Source organism: Siphateles boraxobius, unplaced genomic scaffold (genome assembly GCF_051911475.1).
Source record: "Siphateles boraxobius isolate OS27281-9 unplaced genomic scaffold, OSU_SipBor_1 20, whole genome shotgun sequence".
In the NCBI taxonomy this organism is placed as follows: Eukaryota; Metazoa; Chordata; class Actinopteri; order Cypriniformes; family Leuciscidae; genus Siphateles; species Siphateles boraxobius.
The window spans coordinates 18,936,879-18,944,562 of NW_027508811.1; positions in this window are offsets into that span (position 1 = coordinate 18,936,879).

The following is a 7,684-nucleotide window of genomic DNA, read 5'->3' on the forward strand; positions in this document are numbered from 1 at the left end:
GTAAAAATTGTATGTATGAATTATTATTATTATCATTATTTTGATAATAAGAATATCTGCAAATGCTGTTAAATCTTGGAGGGAAAGATTCTGTATTTGTTAATGTTAATAAAAAATAAATCATTTCTGTAGTGCATTTACACAACGTGGTGACGAGTGCAAAACGTGTCCATTGTTTTATTATTAACCGTGTGTGTATCAGTTGTGTATTCAGTACATGTACAATTTTTTTTTTTAATTGTGCATTTTCTGTTTAATAGACATTACTGATTACTGTAATTGCATCATGTGTTTGCCTGTGTTTAGAATGTGAGAGGTTTTATAAAGCTGTTGAAAGAGTCCTGTCCATGCGCATTCAATAATAAATCTTTGCACATTTTCACAAACATCTTCAGGAATTTTGATTGATTTGTTTAAACAGATTGAGAAAAGCCTCGTCTTGTGCTAAGATTTTGCTTATTCGGCGAGGCTTTCAATGTGGGTGTCTTTTCATTGTGTATGTGATTAACCGCATGGAGTTTGATTTATATATGTGCAATGTGTTTATTTAATTTATTCTAATATGCTGCTCAATATGAGCTATTTTCAAGCATCTTAAATAGATAAGGCTTTATCACTGAGGGAAGACATGAAAACAGTACGCCGTTTAGTGTGGAGTTGAGCTTCCCAGTGACTGCTAATAGGCTTTCACTAGAGCGCTTTAGCACTTTGAAGCTGAGGAGACTTAATGATCCTACAGAGTGTATTTCCATGCAGGGTAAAGCTGTTTCTCACACATTTTTTTGAACTCATCATTACTTTAGATGTATAGCCTCTTTCCCCGTAACACTTCTCCTGCATGTAATACAGCTTAAATATGTCCCTGGTATGCAAATAACACAGGCTCTTATACTCCTACATGGAGAAAAATGGAATGCCGTAACAGCCTTTTCTCCATTTCTCCTACTTCAGGCTATAAGCAAAAAATGTGGAATAATAATTTCAAATTCTGAGAGAAAATTTTTTGACTGCCTTCCTCAAAGATATCTGTATATTTGCTCATCCTTACAGTTTTTCTCAATTGCTTTGGCTCAGTTCTCAAATGTTTTTTATATTTCCCAAAACATTAAGTTCAGATCTCTGAACAATTCGCTTCTTTCTCACATCAGATTGGAATTTCTTATTGATTTGAGCAAATTGCAAATGCTTTGGCACATGTGTGCAAAGAGTACATACAACTGTCTGCAGTTTGGACAACAAATAATTGCATATGGCTTGTTGATCAAAACTGATGACTCGATTCTCACTTACACTGTCAAACACTTCAGAACTTCTCAGACATTTTTTATTGTGTAAGCCATCACATTCAAAACTATCTATTCAATTATCATAATTAGTATACATGAATGTATATTCTAAAATATATCTGACATTGACATTGTTTGTAATGTTTGCTAAATTGGCACATGACCTCTAATTGCATTTGCAATCTAATTGCAAATTACCTCTAATATGAATCAACCATTTAACCATTTCACCAATCAACTTTGGGAGTATATATATATATATATGTCTATATATGTAAATGTAAAGTGATTCTTGTTACTCTTGTCAGTTACAGTACTTACCGTAACATGTACAGTAAATACACTTGTATTGTGTATATACACATGAAGTACAAAAATAAACACTGTGAAAATACAAATGTTCATACACTTTTTTTTCTACATACTATTGACTTTTCTCAACAAATATGAGACTTGTTTACAGTAAATCCTTAAATTTCATGGTTGACTGTTGTGGTGAAAAAACAACTAAACATTTTGACCAGTGTGGGTCACACAATGACAAAAATACTTTAGATTTTGGTGGCCTTGGCCAAATTATTGACACAATAACTAGGTTTTGAAGCATGAATTAAATGTTTTGGGTGAGTAACTACATTTTGCAGACATGCTATAAAGTTTTGAAGTTCCTGCAAACAGTTGTGACATTTGCACTCACAGTTTAGAGAATGTTAAGACTGTTTCGAAAAATGTGCCAAAGCAATTGAGAAAAACTGTAATACATAAAAAAAAGATTTAGGCCTAAAGAATTTACATAAGAATACACACACACGCACATAACTCTATCAGAACAATTTTTTTTTGTAAAATAGCTAATAATTATTCAACACATAAAATATTAATATAATGTTGAGAGTCATAATATTATATCAATATAACACACTATAGATAGATAGATAGATAGATAGATAGATAGATAGATAGATAGATAGATAGATAGATAGATAGATAGATAGATAGATAGATAGATAGATAGATAGATAGATAGATAGGATAGATAGATAGATAGATAGATAGATAGATAGATAGATAGATAGATAGATAGATAGATAGATAGATAGATAGATAGATAGATAGATAGATAGATAGATAGATAGATATTAAATGTGTGTATTCTGAGACTGAAATCATCAACAACAACAACCACATTAGGTTACAATCTCTCATGAAGGCAGTGATGAAGCATCGTAAAATTCCAGCAGAATTTTTGGCTTGTGAAATCTAACCTGTCAGTTTCCGTATGGGAGATGCCTGATCTTCGGTTGCCCAGCACATTTCATCAGGCGTCAGAATTACTGAAATGCTATAGCTTAACTCATCAGCACCAACAGAGAGATCTTACTGAGAGATAAACTCACATGGCTCTTGTGTTAATGGACAGTTCTTTGAAATGGACTTGACACGTTTTCTTTCGTCAAGTGTAAAATGAAGATGGGTTTGTGCACTTTACAGTTAGCTACTCAAACATTAAAGTCACTTGGAAATCAAAATTGGTTATTTTTATGCAGTATCACAGTATTTATTATAAATGATTTATCCATGCATATTATTATTATTATTATTATTATGATTTGTATATGCCCTAAAAATATCAAAATAACTTCCCCTCCCTCTTGCAGCAACTTCTCTTCTCTGAAGACGTGTTTACTGGCACGATGGCGGGACAACCTGTCACTCACATGAGATCATAGCAATAGCAAACCACAACCATCCAATCAATTAAAGTAAATAAAAACAAGTACCGCCCTACATTTTTTCTTGTTCGAGAAGCTGTTTCTCTCCGATATATGGCACAATTAAAAAGAAAAGTCTACTTCCGTTTCATGCCGACCTTAAATGGAATCAGTCTGCAATCTGTTAATAAGAAATATCTCAGCACAAATGCAGACTGTGCAAGATGAGTAATTTATTAATTGAAAAGCAATTTCTTTCCCTGTCTACAAGGCATGCATACGATCAACACATATATCATCAGATATAACATGTCATTCAGTTCTAGCACTGTCAGTCCATCCCTTACAATGACTTCTCATTGTTATTTTAATATTATTGCTGATCAAACCTATAATTATATGCCCATAACTTTCTCATCTTTCAGAAAGCCCCTGTGTCTTTTAACACAACACCTTCAAAGCGTTTCTCCTTCGTCTATTCCCAACTTATTTTTGGGAGCGCATTAGCATGTGTCTGAACTATGGCACTGCATTCCTCCCCATCACTCTAATATATACATACACACAAGGGGGGAAAGAGGGGCCGCGGGGCACACACATGTGGGTCTTTTCTTTCTTTCTCTCTCTCTCTTTCTCTTTACTATCTCACTCTCTCAGGCTGGGGCACAGGGGACTTCTCTTAAACTCCAGCAGGAGGGACACCTGTTCACTCGCCCCCTGAAGACATGAGTTCAGTATTGCTCTGTCAATCTCTCAGCATCCTGGCTGTTGAACACATGGCAGCGGCTAACCATTCACTGACTCATTGAGAACGGAATGACTGAGTAAAAACCTGAGCAGTTTAGACATGCTTTACAATTGAAAATGTACAGTTGAAAAAAGAGAAAATAAACTGAATTACAAATCGCGCTGTAAAAAGAGGGTTTCTTTTAACATAATTTGCGTGGTTTAATCACTGAAACACAATAGTATGATTTAGTACTGATAACAACCATTTAATTCAGTAAATAATGCAACAAGATATGTGTTTCAAATGAGCTTTGTTGCTGAATTAAAGATGTTAGAGTAATGCAGGCCACTTTAGAAAATTACCTAACTTAAGGGAATTACATTAATTCATAAGGTTTGTAATATTATCTGTGTTATTAAAAGGTGTGATATGGTGTGAAGTGAAGATATGACATGACTACTAGGTTTTGTGCTAGAACAGTTTGCTGCAAATACAGTTATGACTTTACCATATGACTGAGAACACTACTGTATACTATACTGTAGTTGTCCATAGTTGAGACTTTCAGCGAGATATAAATTCTGGAAATTGCAATCCAGTTGTATACACTGTGAAATCTAACAGTTGTTGTAACTATCACTTTTTAGTTAACTTTGCTTAATGTCTTAACTTAATTGAAAAAAATCTAGTAATATGTAACAGATACATACTATTTCCTTGATGCCAAATTAAGATTAATGGTTTGAATATACTATTTTGTCATAAAAAAATAGGATTTGAGGTGGGGAAATTCTTAATAGAATTTTCATTTAAAATCTTGTCTCTATTAAAACCCTTCCCTTCCACCCCAAAAATTATAAATGCAATACAAAAATAAATAAATAAATACTTTTTTTTATTAATTAATAGAATTTAACAGAATTTATATAATTGTATTATCGAATTTTCACTCATTTCCTCCATGTGTGCAGTTATTTTTTCCCTAGTTGCCTTCGCTCATTTTCCAAAGTGATTTTGAATGTTGAATTGTCAATACAACTGACAATTTTGAGAGAACATCACGTCGTAAGTTGACTTCATAAATTTCCTAAATGGTTTAGTTTGAAAGTTTGATAGTAAAAGCATTATGAAAGGCATTTACTGTGAATAAAATGTTTAAATAGACGAACTGCAGTTTCTTTCTTCAAACAATTTTGCCAGCTTATTCGGGTTTACAGTGTGCATCAGTTTCTTTCTTGAAAAACCCCATAAATAAATAAAAACTATGATTTTAAACTCCCATGCAAAAATTACACTTCTTGGAAAGCCAAAATTAGTTTTGACAAAATGATAACATAAAACCCAACCTAATGAAAGTATTTATTTTTCTGAATTTCCCAACAATATTATGAAATGGAATGCCATTTGAGGATTTCGACATAAAGAACTCTGACTGCAAATGATTTGCTTTGGAGAGAAGAGCTTTATAAAGACTTCAGCTGAATTACAGCAGAAGGACACAGGGGATTCTATTGCTAATTTAATGTAATATGAATTGCACAGTAGAAACAGACCATTTAAATTAATGCAACATCTGAGAAGCGCAAAGTGGGTGTACCTCATTTGCTATATAATTGCGTGCATTTGCCTCCATAATTCCCTGAATTGGTCATGCCATTTGTGGATCCAGCTGTTTTAATCACTCTCATTTGTTTAATTTGTTTGTCACATCCCTGGTCTGCACGTCCTCTCATGCATACAAAAGAGCGTTCAAAGGCAGCACTTGATTCATGCAGTGGAATGTGGATAAAATCTGGATAACTTGTTTATTTTACAACATACCAGCAGTATGTTTACATTTGCAAATGACTTGCTTGCCAGTTCACAATGCTCAGCATCATTAAATAAGCACTACTCCACTGTGTCATGCTGGTAGCAGTTTTGCACTTCTATGTGCAGCCATGAAAAATAAAATAAAAAGACTTGTTTGTTTCATTTACTGTAATTTGTTTGTAGTCATAAAATAGTAACTTCAATATCCTCACTATTCTGACAGACATGAATACACACAAAATATACACACGGACAGTTACACCATGAAGAGAATTTGTGCTGACACAAGATAAGATAAAAGAAATGTGCTCTCATAAAACATCTTAATGTTACCTTTGACACTGTTAACATCGTTTGTTTTGTTTTTCAAACCCATCACCGTTTATGATTTGGCCTCAGAGGTTTTCTCGACGCTCAAAGTGCAAACCTAACTTCCGTGACAGTCTTGAGCGGCTATGAAGGGGTGAGAGGTGATAGCCTTTAGTGATACTCAAATAAACACTCTTGAAGTATTGTTCCACACAATGGACCTTTCGGCAGCCGTACGCCCATAACGATTTCTGCTCCAGCCGTCGCGGGCTACATGCACATCTGCAGATCTATATATCACCATGCATTGCACACCCTAACATTCCACAGAGCGCAGCGCCGGCAGTGATTTGTGCTCTTCTCTCCTACTTTTTTTTTTGTATTATTATTAAATTTTCATCTGCAATCTGAATGTGCTCTTGACTAAAAGCACAGCCTTTTAAATCAATCTAGCAACCCGACCGTAAACCTGAAGTGCATTATGAGGCTTACTGATGTTACAATGGCATCCGCTCACCTTCTTTTGCTCCCTCTGCACTGGGAACGCATATATATTGTCGTGTGCTAACAGATGGGCAATCTTGCAGCCAGAGATGCTTAAAAGTGTTTAATAAATGTAAAACAACCTATATAGTGTTGAAGAAAGGGGCCTAAAGCAGAACCAGCTGTCTGACTGTGGCAAGAGACCTTACAGAGGATCCAGGCCCATAAAGATGATGCCTAATACAGGCCAACACGTGGACCTTACTGATACGCAATACAGGGTCCTGTTGAATATTGGACAGTTTATGGGCTACAACATCATTCCTCTGGAAAAGTGGACTGAGGCCATACGTTGCTCTTGGCTAATTTATGACTTGATGGATTTTTTTTCCCCCTTTATATACTCTATCAGAGGAGAACAATAAAAGGAAGCAGGTGAGGTTGGAATGTAGAGCCTTTCATGTTTTTATCCCACTCCAGAGGCACACAGGCGTATTATGGTCTTAGAAGGTAATACATGAAAGTGTCTAACAAATTGTCAAATTAAGGATTGGTGTCATGACCCCTGGTGGTGTCTCTTTACAGCCATGAGTCTCTTCCACCCCATGAGATTCTTTAAAACTGAACAGTGCAAAATTGAGAGCTAGATTTATGGAATGTAGAGGAAAAAGCTGTCTTCTTTCCTTTCTATCTTTACTTTGTCTGTTTTTGCTCCGCCAATGAAAATAGTTCCAAACGCTACAGGAGAACTAGTGCAACACACAGTAGTGGTGTTTTATTATTATTACTAATATATATATATATATATATATATATATATTTTGGCATTGATTTAGATAGGATAGTTAGAAATTGGACAATAAGCAAATTGGAGATGAGAAAGGATCAAGAGCCGAGATTCAAACTACGCTTTATGTCGAAGCACTTCCCATGAGGCTGATGATAGTGGTGTTTTGTTCCTGAATTTCAAATTATTTGAGTAAATGATTCAGTGATTCATTCATAAAGACAGTCGCTTTTTGCATTCCTGAATGAATCTGTGTTTATAAATAGATTGGATGAGTGAGTGAATAATTTGATGACTCATTTGTAAACACAGTCACTTATTTAGTTTCTTAATGAATCAGTGTTTTTAATGAATAAGTCATTGCAAGATTCAAATGACTGACTCAACATAAAGTCACTTGTCACCACCAACTAACCATGTAACCTGCAGAAAGAGTCCTAATTCACAAAAGGTATGTCTACAATGTGTAAAAATAAACAACAGAGTGATACAAACAAGGAACTACTGTACATTAAACATGGTTTCATTGGTCCATGAAAGGACCATACAGCTATCTCCAGGGCTT